The sequence below is a fragment of the Adiantum capillus-veneris genome, chromosome 2, assembly GCF_014529385.1.
Source record: "Adiantum capillus-veneris isolate H3 chromosome 2, ASM1452938v2, whole genome shotgun sequence".
Lineage (NCBI taxonomy): Eukaryota > Viridiplantae > Streptophyta > Polypodiopsida > Polypodiales > Pteridaceae > Adiantum > Adiantum capillus-veneris.
Window position 1 is genome coordinate 73,474,777 of NC_140932.1, and position 16,034 is coordinate 73,490,810.

Here is a 16,034-nt window from a genome sequence, read left to right on the forward strand (position 1 = left end):
TCTAGATGAACATTTTTTTGAACTTCTATCTGCACTTTATTTTTAAGCTTGCAATACCTGGCTCCACTGAAGTCTGTGAACATTTGGGAGTTCTCTGAATCTGGCTTTACTCTGATCAATAGGATCTTGGCTCTTGTGCTGCTTTTACTGCTCATAAGATACCTATGACCTTCTGAATCTGTGTACAAGACTTTGTCTCCATTGTAGCCATATAGTTGTAAAATCTGGTCGGTTGCAGTTGCACTTGTGCTGCCACTGTTATTGGCTTGTCCCGTTGTACTTGAACTCTCGGCTTGATTTGAGTCCATGTTGGCTCAATCCACAAAAACTGTCAATTGGCAGATTCTGGTATTGATTAGCAGAATTTCTACTGCTTGTTCTAGCCTAATTGCTTCGAGTTGGTCAATTTCTCGCTTCTTCCGGCTGATCTGATTCGCTTTGCGCGGTGTGCTCAATTTTCGGTGTTCGCTCGGTGTGTGGTACACTTTTCGGCTTTGCCTTTTCGATTTGTTTGCTTTTGTGCGGTTTGCCCGACGTGTGACTTTTTCCGGCGGTTCGTGTGTTTTCTGCGTTTCGGAACCGTTCTGGCCTTTTCTAACTCTTTCTCGCTCATTCTAGCTTTTTTTATCTTTCTCCGCCACTTCCGGTGAGTCCCTTTTTATTTTTCCTAATTATTTGTGAAATTTTGAATTTTCTAAATTTTTTGTTATTTTATGATTTTTTAGAAAAAAAATATTTTATGAAAATTTTTTGGGTTTTTTTTTTTTAATTTATTATTTTTTTGGACGATTTTGGATTTTTTATGACTTTTTTACAAATTTTTAAGATTTTTCCAATTCACTTTTGATTTATTTGTGAGTGTTTTTTTTCTTTTTTTGTGATTTATTTTTGAATTTTCGGGTTTTTTAAGATTTTTCTATGTGCTTTTACTTTTTCGTGAATTTTTCTATTTTTTCGTGAATTTTAGGATTTATTATGTTTTTTCTGTGACTTTTTATGAGATTTCTATTTTTGGAAAAAAAATTAACATTTTCTTGATTTATCTGTGCTATTTTTTATTTTTATGATTTTTTGTTTTTATGTGATTTTTTTTAACATTTTATTTTTTGTGTGATTTTTTAAACTCTTTTTTAAATTTTTGTGAGCTTTTAATTTTCTGAGGTTTCTTTCTATGTTTTTGTGAATTTTTTCTATTTTATTGTGAATTTTTTAATGTTTCTTTTGATTTGGAATTTTTTTTGGTGATTTTTTTAAATTTTATTCTCTTTTTGGTGAATTTTTATTTGTTTGTTTTTTTATTGGATTTTTTGAAGAAATTAAATTGTTTTTATGCTTTTAAATGGGTTTTTTATTTTAACTAACTTATAATAACTTTTAGCTAACCTAAACTAACTCCAAATGGAGGCGTACCTGGCCGGTCAACCGTGGACAGTTGCAGCACGCAGCACGGACAGTGCGGAGGCGAGGCTTGGTAGACACGTGCACAACAGGAGGTAGAGAGAGAGAGAGAGAGAGAGAGAGAGAGAGAGAGAGAGAGAGAGAGAGAGAGAGAGAGAGAGAAGTTGCGTGCAAGGGAGGACAACGCTGATTGCGGGCTGGACGGAGTAAACGACGGGAGAGAGAGAGAGAGAGAGAGAGAGAGAGAGAGAGAGAGAGAGAGAGAGAGAGAGAGAGAGTCACGTGGGCCAGCAGTAAAAGCGGAGAGAGAATGAGAGCAGAGAGAAAGAGAGAAATGGGTTAGAGGGAGAGTAGGGGGAGGGTCTCGCGTGTAGGGCCTCGTGTGGGAGAGAGTTAGGGGGAGGGTCTCGTGTGGAAGAGATAGAGGGAGAGTAAAAGCACTGTTCAGGAAAATGTGTCTCAGCTTAATATCATGTCGTTTTCAATTTCAAAAATGCCGGTTCAAGGCAAGGGGAAGAGGACAAATTCCCTCCCAAAAATAGAAAAAAAACCCAAAAAAATAAGCCTAATTTTCTAAAATTTCCACTCGGAAAATTCAAGAAGGGAATTTTTTTGTGTGGTAAAATGAATTTTCCCGAACACTGGGTTAGAGAGTGAGTGGATGGCAGTGTGTGTGTGTGTGTGATGGGTGGTGTTCACCCGTAGAGAAAAAGAAGAAGAAGAAAGTTTTAACGTCGCAAGAAATTATCCCCAGGGACCGTAAAGATCTATCCGACTCAGAGATTTTTTATGCGCCGCAAGGCACGGTGGGAACCGAACCCAACTTTCCTATTTTATATTTAATTTTTATTTTCTATTTCCAAAAATGCCAAAAATTATCCGAAAACTCCAAAAAATCCCAAAATTTGCCAGAAAAGTCCAAAAAATTCTAGGAATCTTAGAAAATCATCGTCATTCACAACAGAGCATTTCCGGCACGCAAAAAGCACACCGAAAATAGCATATTTTACCAAAAATTTGATTTACGACACAAATATCAACCAGGCCCCCGAAAATAGCAAAACGCTCAAAACTCGACCACGGAGGGCACGAATGCGAACAAAATGATGCCATAAATACGCACAGACAAGATAGCTCGTAAAGATCGCAAAATCAATTTTTTATGGAATTATCCAAAAATTAATGCAAAAATTAGTTAAAAAATTACCAAAAATTTGTCAAAATTATCCGAAAAATACCCAAAAAATTTCTACAAATTCTCCACATATTGGGGAATGGTGCAGCCAAATAAAATCACACAAATCACATCAATTCAATTGTCAAAAAATTTATCAATAAAATCAAGACTAGGCAATTAAACCGGCAAAATTAACGACAAAATTAGGTCAAAAATTGACACAATTAGAGTGTGTAAATCATTGTTTTGAGCACAAAAACGCAGCATTTCATCATTACACACATCATTTATGCAATCAAAACATTGAATTAACCATGCAAATTACACACTTTTTTAGACACATATACTAAAAAATTGACAGTTTTTACCAATCTTTAGGTGCGCACACAAAAGGGTTAAATTTGTCAGATTTGCAATGTGACTTCACAAATCAATAGTTGGGCATGTGCACAACACATATCAATCATCACAATTCAAAAAAGATAATGCACACATTGATTTCTAGGTGCTCAAACATAGGCAAAATAGTACACACACCTAAAATTAGCATGCACACACTCAATTAGAATGCACACACACTTGAAATTAGTGCACACAGACCTAAAATTGACCATCCAAGCATGCAATTAACTCAATTAAGCACCCAATTAGCAACACACATTCATCAATTAGCAATTGAAACTTATCAAATTCATATGCCGCCCATTCTTAAAAATTTCGGCATTACGACGGCGTGAAAACGAAAAATTGCAAAATTTTCAATCCACAACAATCAACATTGCATTGCATCAACATAGCATAGCATCACATTACATTGCATCATGGTGGGATATCTACACAATTCTACACATCTCTAGATTCTAGGGAGGTTGAGAATACCAGCTTAATTACCTTTCCATTGAAAATCAATTGAATGGTCGATTGCTCCAATCCTTCATAGCACATTAGTAAGTTAGAAAAAATTAGTCAAATTAGCAAAGGGTTAGTGAGAAATTAGTGTGTGTAAACACACAATTGGCAAGATATGGTCACACATTAGGGAATTATGAACACAATGCTTCATGCACACACATTCAACATTCACAAAAACATAAACACACAAGTGAAATTAGTAGTGAAATTAGTGAGGGAACGCATTCGTTTATGCCACAATTACACTAGCGTATGCCATCGTCCCCAGCAACGGCGCCAAATGTTGGGGGTCCCATCGTTGCAATAGCTCCAATGACCAACAAATTATCAATCCGGAGGGATGAGCTACTTGGTTAGGGCATGGAAACACTCACACAGTTAGTGAGCTAATCGTGGCAACACAAATGGTTATTTCTATGAGGTGAGCTTCTCGGCCTATGGAGGAGCGAAGCCGCAATGAAGGACAATCTCCATATCCACTTCTCTTCACCTCTAATCAACCCAATCACACACATTATGATTGCAAGATGCACACAACACTAATCCTATCATGCAGCACACTCATCGCAAGCACACACACATAGATCTATCGAGCACCACACTCCAATCAAACCTACATGCACACACAAGCAAAAGAGGGCAATCACACAAGATTAGAGAGAGATTAACCACTAATTAGTTAAGATCTAGTTAATCTAAGCATCATAGGCAATCATAAGAAGTAAGAGAGAGGCATAGTGAGAGAGAATGAATCATTGATTAGTATAAATCAAATCTCATGAGCAAGGAGAATCTCAAGGACTCCATAGCCACACACCTCAAGAGCTCTCACAAAAGAGTGCTCTCAACAAATGACTTGAGAACCCTAATTTCATTTACACACTGCCTTATATACCTAGGGTAAAAATATGCAATGTCCGGGCACCCAAGGCCTTTAGGGCTCACCACATACTGAATATGCAACCTATGCACAGTAAGTGACCTATTCTTTACAACTTGGAACTCCCATTGAGTCCGTAACACATTAGAAATATTACAATGGCTTGAAATAAATCGGGAATTTACAATAGGTGACCATTTTGGAAAAACATGAAAAATGTGTAATTTCAATCTTTACTGCTTCTTTGTATTCATGCTCGATGTGCATCCGTATTTCTTCCATCTTTAGCAGCTTCTGTTAACTGACGTTGACTCAGTTAACAACCGTTTTCTTCAACAAGTAGCCATCCCGTATGGAATATCCCACTTGTTACCATATACATGTGGTAGTGATGTGTGTGAACACACTAGGACCGCCGGGGCATTTTTTCCCTCTTTAGGAGGTTTTTTCCCCCGTGCATAGTATATACGCCCATCACTCTAGGGCTATCTATCTTTCCATTGCACACTAAGTAACACACTCTCTATTGTGTGCCTTGAGCTTCCTTCGTCTTCTCCAAGCTGTGTGTGTTTCTCTGCAACCCTAATTCCAACAATTGGTATCAGAGCAGGTCACGTCCTCCCGGGCTTAGTCGCCAGCTGCTCCAGCACACGCCTGCTCACTTTCTCCGATTTCAGTGAGCTTTGGCGAGCGTTCGCAGGTCGACAAATATTTCGGGTGTGCTCGTAGAGCTTGGTCTGCTCAGAATTTTAATTTGGGCTCATTTCGGCCTCCGTTTCCACTACGAACAGTACTGCACAGGCTATTTCGTCATTTTGTGCAGATTTTCTGTCAGTGCCGTTTTCTGCATAACAGGTGCCTTATAGTCTTCTACGGTTTGTGCAATATAGCACAAGTTGTTCCCGCTCCATTTCTCCTATTTTCGGGTAGTTTTCACATCAGGTGCAGCATTTACCATGGCTGACAACAACAACACAGATGTGTTCAAGATGTTTGCTGCTGAGGACAGGTTGGATGGGGACAACTACCCTATGTGGGCTTATATGATGCAACATGTTCTTGTGTCAAAAGGTGTCTGGAACATTGTGCAGGGCATTGATGTACGTCCTAGTTCTGAAGATGTAGGCGATGTTGAGGATGTTGCAGGTCTTGCTGCAAGGATTGCAGCTGTTAGAGTTGTTTTGCCTACGGCAGAACAAGCTCGTTGGGATGTTAAGGATGCGCAGGCTCATGCATTGATTGCGTTGTCTGTGAAGCGCACCATTATTCCTCACATCCGTTCAGCAAAATCTGCAAAACAGGCTTGGGATATTCTAGCAGGTCTTTATGCAAGCCGCAATGAGGCTAAAATTGCTTTGCTGCGTAAAGAGCTAGAGTCGAAGATTATGCATGAGAAAGATGATATGGACACTTTCCTTGCTAGTGTCAAGGATATCAATGAGCAACTCATTTCTGCAAGTGAAGTCTTTTCGGACAGTTCCCTTGTGCAGACTGTTCTTGATGCCTTACCAGATTCCTACCAGACTTTTGCTAGTACTTGGAGACTGATGACCCAAGGAAATCCTGAAGTTGTCAAGTTTGATGCATTATGCACATTGTTGTTGCAAGAGTCACTTTCTAGAAAAAACAGGACTAGGCAGCGTGCAGTTGAACAGGCTTTTATTGCTTCTCAAAGAAAGGGTGGTAACAGTAATGCAGCCACTTCTTATGGTTCTGCTGTGAGTGGAAAAATTTCTGTTCCTAATGCTTCTGGTGGCATCACTTCGTCTGGCAATTCTGGTGATAAGGGCAAAAAGAAGATGCGTTGCCATTATTGTAAAGCCAATGATCACTTGATCAAGTCGTGTCCTAAGTTGAAGGCCAAAGAGGCTAAGAAGAAAGAGGGTGGTTCCACTGCAAATGCTGGTTCCACTACAAATGCAGCCATTGTTGAGTCTTCTGTGAAAGGAGATTGTGATGCTGATGTTGATGCAGAATGGGCTTTTAGCGCAGAGTGCACTTACAATCCTGTTGTCCATGATGCATGCTTGTCAGTTGCTGTAGATTCACATGTGTGGTATTTCGACAGTGGTGCTACAAAGCACATTACCTCACATCGTGAATTGTTTACCTCTCTCGAGTTTGTCCCTCATGGGAATTCAGTCACTTGTGCCAACAACGCCTCTTATCCAGTTCAGGGAGTTGGAAAGATTGTGCTCACTGCTGCTAATGGCAGTTCCTTCACACTTGTTGATGCACTTTATGTACCTGGGATCAAGAAGAATCTCTTGTCTGTATCCGCACTTGCTAGACTTGGACTTGTAGTCAAATTTGTGGATGACAGATGTACAGTTCATGATCTCAGTTTTGGTGATGAAATTGTTGCATCTGGGCTTTTGTGCCGTGGGCTGTATAAGCTCACTTTGTATGACAAGTGTGGACAAAATTTTGCAAATGCTGTTGCAGATTCAAGGGCTATTTCAGATGCAAAACTTTGGCATGCACGTTTTGGTCATCTGAATTTTGCCAGTTTGCTGCGTTTGCAGAAATCTGATATGGTTGCTTCTTTGCCGCCTCTTGAAGCACCTGTCAAACATGTTTGTGAAGGCTGTATTCTGGGTAAAATGCAGCGTTCTAAATTTCCAAAGGATGGTTCAGTTAGGGCCACATGCAGGTTGCAGCTTGTGCATAGTGATGTTTGTGGGCCCATGCAAACCCCATCCTTGGGCAATTACCTGTACTTCGTGACTTTCATTGATGATTACTCCAGGCATGCATGGGTATTTCCGCTTAAAGCGAAGTCCGAAGTTTTTATGTGCTTCAAACAATTTTTGGCTATGGCTGAAAATGTCTCAAAATGTACTATGGGCACCCTCCGTTCCGATCGAGGGGGGGAGTATATGTCTCATGAATTTAATGCATTTATGGCTAGTCGTGGGATAAAACACCAATGTACAGTGCCTTATACACCTCAGCAAAATGGTGTTGCTGAGAGGAAAAACAGGTCACTAACGGAAATGGCACGATGTATGGTCAAAAGTCAAGCTTTGCCGCATTCTTTTTGGCTTGAGGCCATCATGTGTGCCACTTATGTACTTAACAGGTGTCCTATGAAAGCTTTGCAGTCTATTACTTTGCAGTCTATTACTCCATATGAAGCATGGCATGATAGAAAACCTTCTATTGAGCACATGCGTGTTTTTGGCTGTTTGGCATATGCTTTGGTGCCACAAGTGCAGCGCAGAAAATTGGATGATAAGGCTGTCAAATGTATTTTTGTTGGTTATAGTGCTAAAAGCAAAGGTTACAGGTTGTATCATCCGCAAACAAAACATATTCTGGTTTCACGGGATGTAGTGTTTGTGGAAGACTCTGTTCAGCCCTTGCTGTCATGTACTAGAGACAGTAATGTAAGCTCACAGGACATTTATGACACTTTGTTGCCTCTTTTCAGTGGTGGAAATACGAATGTAAGTTCCAATGAGGAAAATGTACAGCCTATGGGGGTTTCTGAAAATGTTTTAGAACAGCCTATTACTGATGCAGATGTACATGATGTACTTGATGAGGAAAGGGCTGAAAATGAGCAGGCTAGAGGTATGCCAAAATGGCTGGTGCACACTTTGCGTGACAGTAAATTGGATGCACCTTTATCTAGTCGTACTCGTTCAGGCTCTCGCCATGCATCTTATGCATCAGATTGTTATGCTTTGGCTGTGTCTAGTTTACATGATGTTGAGGAGCCTCTGTCTTTTGATGAAGCGCACAATTCAAAAAATTGGATTGCTGCCATGAAATCAGAATATGATGCACTTATAGAGAATGACACATGGACTTTATGTGATTTGCCTCCTGGCAAAAAGGCCATTGGTACGAAGTGGGTTTACAAGTTGAAACGCAAGCCGGATGGTGAGATCGATCGCCATAAGGCTCGACTTGTTGCAAAGGGTTATGCACAACAAAAAGGCATAGATTATGAAGAGACTTTTGCTCCCACTTGTCGTATGAATACTGTGCGTTTTCTATGTGCATTGGCAGCTCATTTTGGTTGGGATGTACATCAATCAGACATTGTTACTGCTTTCTTGAATGGTGACATATTTGAGGAAGTTTATGTAATGCAGCCTCGCGGTTTTGTCATAAAAGGACAAGAGGACAAAGTGTGCAAATGTAAGAAGGCTTTGTATGGGTTGAAGCAATCTCCTCGTGCTTGGTATGAGAAAGCTGACACTCATTTGGTTAAACGAGGCTTTCGTAACAGTCCAACAGAAAGCACATTGTATGTAAAGCGTGAGGATGATGTATTTCTCATTGTGGTTCTTTATGGTAATGATTTGCTGATCACTGGACCAAATGAGAGACATATTGCTGAATTTAAGGCTGATTTGAATGCTACTTTCAAGATGAAAGATTTGGGGCTGTTGCATCATTACTTGGGTATACAGTTTAAGCAGTGTGATGGTGGTATTGCCTTGTGTCAGAAAAGTTACATAGAGACATTGCTATGTAAGTTTGGACTTGAGGATTGCAAACCTATTGCCACTCCCATGGAAACAGGTTTGAAGTTGAGTCTACATGATGTTGGCGATCCTGCTGATGTCACTCTTTACCAAACTGCTGTTGGCTGCCTCATTTATGTATGCAACACGAGGCCAGATATTCAGTTTGCAGTCTCGCAGGTCAGCAGATTTATGCATAGCCCAGGGTCTAAGCATTGGCAGGCTGTCAAGAGGATTTTCCGCTACCTTAGTGGCACTTTACATCTTGGCTTGTTTTATCCCAAGGGGGGATCATTGCCGCCAGACTTACATGCTTTTTCGGACTCAGATTGGGCTGGTTGTTTTGACACGCGAGTGTCCACAAGTGGTTTTTGTTTCATGCTTGGCAGTTCATGTATATCATGGTTGAGCAAGAAGAAACCTACTGTGGCCACTTCAAGTTGTGAGGCTGAGTACAGGGCAGTCTTCACAGCTACGGTTGAGTGTGTATGGCTCAGACGCCTTATGGCTGACTTGGGTGTTGGACAGGACACTGCCAACACTATCTACACTGACAGTCAGAGCGCACTGGCAATTGCGAGGAACCCAGTTTTTCATGCTCGCACAAAGCACATTGAGGTGCATTACCACTATGTCAGGGAGAGGCTCTCAGCAGGAGAGATCAGCTTGGCTTATGTGCCAACACAGGACAACCTTGCAGATCTTTTCACAAAGGCATTGTCTCGTGAGAAGCTTGAAGCTTTCCGCAAAGCTTTGGGCTTACTCCCCTTTGTGGACTGATCCTGTCCTCAGGGCATGGCACTTCCCTTTACTCATGTGCCAGCTCTCGTTCACCGCATCACTCCAGGGGGGATTTGTTACCATATACATGTGGTAGTGATGTGTGTGAACACACTAGGACCGCCGGGGCATTTTTTCCCTCTTTAGGAGGTTTTTTCCCCCGTGCATTGTATATACGCCCATCACTCTAGGTCTATCTATCTTTCCATTGCACACTAAGTAACACACTCTCTATTGTGTGCCTTGAGCTTCCTTCGTCTTCTCCAAGCTGTGTGTTTTTCTCTGCAACCCTAATTCCAACACCGCTACTACCTCCCCATTCTATATTCGACTGAATTCATCCAAAAAATTTGGATCTGTGGAATACTGATCAACCATGTCCTTGAAGCTTCTATGATGAATCGCGGAAATAGCTTCCGGAACAAAGTATATGCCATCAAGTTCTTATGTCCCTGAACATGGACAATCTAAGAGTGAAATTGTGACAAGATGTTAGCCCACCGCATTTGCTTTTCTGAAAGCTGCTTCTGTGACAAGAAATAGCGTAAACTCTGATGATCAGTGAAGACCGTAAAATTGGCTCCGAGTAGGTAATGTCGCCACTGAGTAAGAGCATGGATAACCGCCAAAAGCTCTTTCTCATAAATCTGTGTCGTCAATTTTGGCCTTGAAAATAATTAGCTCTCATAGGCAATGACATGGCCTTCTTGCATTAAGACTACACCCAGACTATGACCAAAAGCATCACAAATACTTTGAATGACTTTTGCAAACCCAGCAAAGTGAATATTGGTCGCGTAGTCAATTTCTCTTTCAATGTCTGAAAGGCAGTCACCTCTGTGGGTCCCCACAAGAAAGGGACTCCTTTCTGTGTCAAAATGTGCAAAGGGGAAGCTACCTCTGCAAACTTTCGAATGAACCGCTGGTAGTAAGAACATAAGCCCAAGAAGCTTCTAACTTCATGAACATTCTTCAAATCGGGCCAATTACGTATAATCTCAATCTTGGCCGGGTCTATCTGTACTCTTGCTACTGAGACGATGTGTCCCAAAAAGTGTATCTCCAGCAAGAAAAATTCACTCTTTTTTGAATTGATAACTATCTTGTGATCTCGCAATGCCTGAAAGACCTGAAGTAGATGGTGTCTATGTTATGCCTCATCCTTGGAGAAGAGTATAATGTCATCAAAGAAAGTGCCAACAAATGATCTGTACTCTCTGAAAATCCTAGCCATCATTTGGTTGAAAGTTGCTAGAGCATTGGTAAGCCCAAAAGGCATCACCAAAAATTCATATAAACCAAAGCTCGTCGAAAGGCTGTCTTGTAGACATCTCCCGACATGATTCTGATTTGATGATATTCGCTTTTCAAATCAATCCTGTTGAAACAAGAGGATCCCTGAAGTCGGTCAAGAATATCATCAATTCTTGGAATCTGAAGTCGGTTTTTGGTAGTAATTTTATTGAGAGCTCTGATCAATGCACATTCTCCAAGATCCATCTTTCTTTAATATCAACAACACCGGAGAGTAGAAGGGTGAAGTACTCTACTAGATAAGACCCTTTTTCAAGAGGTCTTTCACTTGGTTCATGATCTCTTCTTTCTGGGCTCAGCTAACACGGTAAGGTGGCCAGTTCGGTGGTGTGCTTCCAAGAATCATATCAATGGTGTCATCCTCAGGACGAGATGGGGGTAACTCGCCTGGCAGGCCCTCAAAGAAGCAATTGGCATGAGTGTGGAGAAAATCTTGGCATTCTTTATCAAGTTCAGACATGTTCGTTCTTGATATAATAGGGACAAACTCGCCCTTTAGTTTTACATCAAGTACAACTTTTTGGCCCTTTTCATTTGTCAAAGTTGCTTTCTTTGCCCGATAATCGACCACAGTGTTGTTCTTATGGTACCAAGGGACTCCTAGGAGGACGTCACAACCTTCCAAGGGTATTATGTAAAAGTTATCGTGCCCTAAATACCCCTGACAATGCAACCAAAGTTTGCCAATGACATGTGTAATGGCTATGTCAAGTCTAGAACTGCCTCTGTTGGTGGTCCCATCCTATCGGGTGTAATCTCGAGCCACGCCACCAATTCAGGTGAAATGAAGTTGGCCTTGGCTCCTCCATTAAAACTAAATCAAGGCTTCTTGTTCTTTCACTTTGCCCCAAGCTCGGCAAAGTTCTGTACTTTCATCAATCATGCTTGGGTCAATACTTGTAATGGAAATGGCCTATGAACTTTGAGAATAGAGGAATTAAGAGAATTAGAGTGAGCATTTTTGTGAGATCACTTTGAGAACATAGTGGGTGAACTTAATTGATGGTAACAATATAAACATAGTACTTAATTAACTTGGCATGAAAAATACTTTTGCAAGAGAGAGAGTATTAAAGAGCATGACAATTGTTGAGGACCGGTGCTACTTGGAGCCGGTCCCTCCTCCAAAAGGCGTTTATATTATAGATTCTCCCATCAAGAGAGGCTTGGTACAATACAATCTTTGTGTTCCTTGTGACCTTGGTGATGCTATGAAGATGGAAAGCTTCGTGCAACACGAGCATAACATGAACTTTGCAAAAAGAATTAACTATCCCAAGCCTCAGTCCCAAGGCCTCAAACACCTTCGAAGGTGGAGAGAGCTAGCGGGGAATGAGGGTAGGGAAGAGGAAGAAGAATCATCCATAGGAGAAAGAAATAGTTCCTCACTTATCATCACTCTTCTTCCTTAGCATAGCATAATAGCATAGTAATGAAAATGAAGAAGATGGCAAGCTTAATCATTGAAGCATGGCTCTTGGTTGGATTTGCATTCCATAGCTAAGAGTGTTGTGTAGGCTCTCCACTTCTCAACAAGCTTGGAGCAGGAGATGGAGCTCTTGCACTCTGCACTTCACATATTCAGAGAGTGTGTGTGTTTGTGTGGGAGAGTATACCCCCTCTCTTGCTTGGTCCACCTCTCTCTCTCTCTCTCTCTCTCTCTCTCTCTCTCTCTCTCTCTCTCTCTCTCTCTCTCTCGCGTATTATTTAATTATATCATTTGGTCCTCTTTTTCCTCTTTGGGAGAGATAACTTAATTATTTATTTTTATGCATCTAAATTCTCATTGGACCCCTTTAAATCCTATCCAATAGGATTCAAGTACATCATGAGGGCCCAAATGGGGGAAATATTAACATGTGTCTTTTATGCTTCTTAAGTCATTTGGTTTGAATTGAACACTTCAAGCACTTAGTCAATTAAGCATGAAAATTATTTATGCCTCTTGAGAGTTTATCTTTGAATTGAACACTTCAAGAACCTTAGTCATTTAAGCATGAGAATCACCTCAAGCTTTGGCAAGGTTCCCACAAATACTTTAACACTAGTTTGGTACCAAAACAGGACACCTAAGTGTCCTTTTTTTACAAATATATGTCTACTCTTTAGTCCATATCATACTTCCAAAGTAGAGTGACAAGTTCTACTTAGTGTTTAGGAGACTTTTTCACCACAAACATATCCTAATCATGCATCCTTCTTAAATTTTGTGGACAATAAAAGAAAGAGAATGACTCTTATAAGACAAAAATGTTGTTCATTTAAAATGCATTTTCATTTGCTTACTCTAGTTTAGCACTTAACAAGATATCATTGGATAATCTTACTGTTTCTTAGAACCTTGTCTTTGTGTCCAAGATCGATTCGGGTTGCAACACCTCTTCTTGATCTTCGATCTCTGGTGGGTCCTTAATTGTTGGTTCTTTTTGTGGCTCTCCTTTATAAGACTTGAGCAGTCTCACATGGTTAACATTGTGAATGAGCCAATGGTTGGGAAAATTTAATTGATAAGCCATCTCATTGATTGGCTTAAGAATTTAAAAAGGACCATAGTATCTTTTTTCTAGTTTAGCATAATACTCTTGGTGGCCCATAGGATTCTTGCCCGTAGTATGCCTTAGACGAGACTTGAGAAACTTTAGCAAGACCCAATCATTTTTCTTAAAGGCTAATTCTCTTCTATGCTTATCAGTAGCAACCCTTTTTGCCTTTGCTTTGAAATGGATATAACCTCTTTAATCTTTGGAAAAGATTCTTGTGAGTCTCAGCTATATTCATCAGCAGGCGAAGATCTTCCCATGTACTTTAAGTAGTAAGGGACTTTTGGATCTTCCCTCTTTAACCCCGAAAGGTGCTTTCCCCATAGAAGCATGTACAATGTCATTGTATGCATACTCTATAAGAGATAGGTACTTCTCTCATTGATAACGTTGATCTACTTCCATATGACATAGGCTTTTAGTAGATTCAAGAATCATTAGATTAGTTATTTTACTTTGATCATCCATTTATGTATAATAGGCCAAAAGAGAAATTTAATCTACTTCCTAGATTCTCAAAGAGACCCTTCTAGAAATTACCGGTCATTCTAGGATCTCTGTCCGACACTATGGTTGTTGGCAATCCATGATACTTTAAAATTTGAGATCTAAAGAGGGTTGTCATTTGATGTGCCTTAATAGTCTTTCTGACAGACATATAGTGTGTTTTCTTGCTAAGCCTGTCGACTGAAACAATCCAAGGTTTCTTCCCTCGTCAAATTTTAATTTTTGGTATATCACGCATTTTGAAACATACTCTTCTATGTTTACTTTTCATGGTAGACCAACAGAAATACATTTCTACTCCATGAAGAGTAGATTATGGAATCCCTCTTTGCCCCGCATAAGGAGAAGCATGGGATTCATACATGATTTTCTTATTGTATGGGTGAGTAACACATAGCCTATTTCCGTTTGGAAGATAACCATCCTTCAAGGAAAATGGTTCTTTTTTCTTCCCCAATGCAAAGGTTGTAAGTACGTACTTAAAGTCTTGGTCAGTAACATAATCATCTATCATAAAAGATAGATCATTGTGAGTTGCTATAGACACCACATTTACCCTTGGCCGTTGTGAGACTACATCGACCACTTGATTGTGCTTGCCAACAATGTGAGCAATATGAAATTTAAATTGCAAAATAAAATTTTCCCACCTCATTTGTTTGTCGGAGAGCTTGGTTTGTGTCATAAAGTTCTTGAGGCTTTGTGATCCATTCGTAGGATGAATGGATCCCCCAAGATATAGTGCTTCCATGTGTCTAGGATATGTAGAACAGCTAAAAGCTCTTTCTCATAAATGCCCAAGACCTGTTCAACTGTATTGAGCCTTTGGCTCTCATATGCTATGGCATGCCCTTCTTGAAGCAAGACTACTCCAAGTCAATCACCACAAGCATCACATTGACCTCAAATGGCTTTGAGAGATCCGGAAGCATGAGGATTGGTTGAGAGGTAAGATTCTCTTTAAGCTTGTCAAAAGTATTTTTCTCCTTAGTAGTCCATGAATACTTAACGTTCTTCTTTGTTAAGTCATGTAATGGTCTTGCTGTTTGAGAAAATTTTGTTATGAAGCATCTATAGTATGTACACATACCAATAAATCTTGTTAGCCATGTAGATTCCTTGGATTAGGCCATGCTTTTATTACCTCCAATTTTGATGGATCCATACGGATACCATCTTGAGAGATAATGTGACCTGAATATTGAATCTCTTGTAGGAAAAATTTCACTTTTCTTTTTCTTAATGCCAAGCTTATTCTCTCTCACAACTTGAAAAATAGTGGAGGTGTCACTTAAACTCCTCAAGAGAATTTGAGTGGCCTGAGGATTTTTGTCCATCGTGAATTTGAATGCAGCTAGATTATTTGTGTCATAATAATCAATATCTAATTCTCCTAAATGATTTTCTCATATTAAACTGATCATTTAATGTGGGGAAGTGCCAAGGGAGAAAAAGCTAGAATATTGGTTAAGTTAGCAGACCGGCCACAGTAGGGATCCAAAGGAGGGAAAATAGGGATCCAAAGGGGGGGCCATCTGCAGAAGAGCCATGTGAAACAACGGGCTAAAAAGACCCTAAGGTTTAGCCCATTAAGACTTCCAAAATGCTAAGGTTCCAAAATTCAAAGGTTGTGTCCAAAGGTCAACCTTAGGGAAAATTGGATGCTTAGTGTGTGTGCCCAAAAAGTCTTTCTGCATCCCTACATGGGAGGGGGCGAGCCCCAAAGCTAGGGGATGAGAGAGAAAACCACACACACACACACAGGCTCCCTTTACACAAAGGGAATGAGGGACACATGTCAGCTCCCTAGGCCAGATGCCCACAAGGTGTGCCCAATTCCTATTGGAAGACCCTTGAAGTGGACCAATGAGAATTAAGCTAGAGTAAATCTAGTTTAATTAATTTAAAAACATTTAATAAAAGAAACCAATAAGAATTAAGTGTCCTAGAAGGCTATTGGGCAGTCTCCCAAGGGGTCCAATGAGCATTCAGAAGCCCCATGGCTTGCCTGATTCCTATTGGCCAGGAGGCAAAGGGGTCCAATGAGA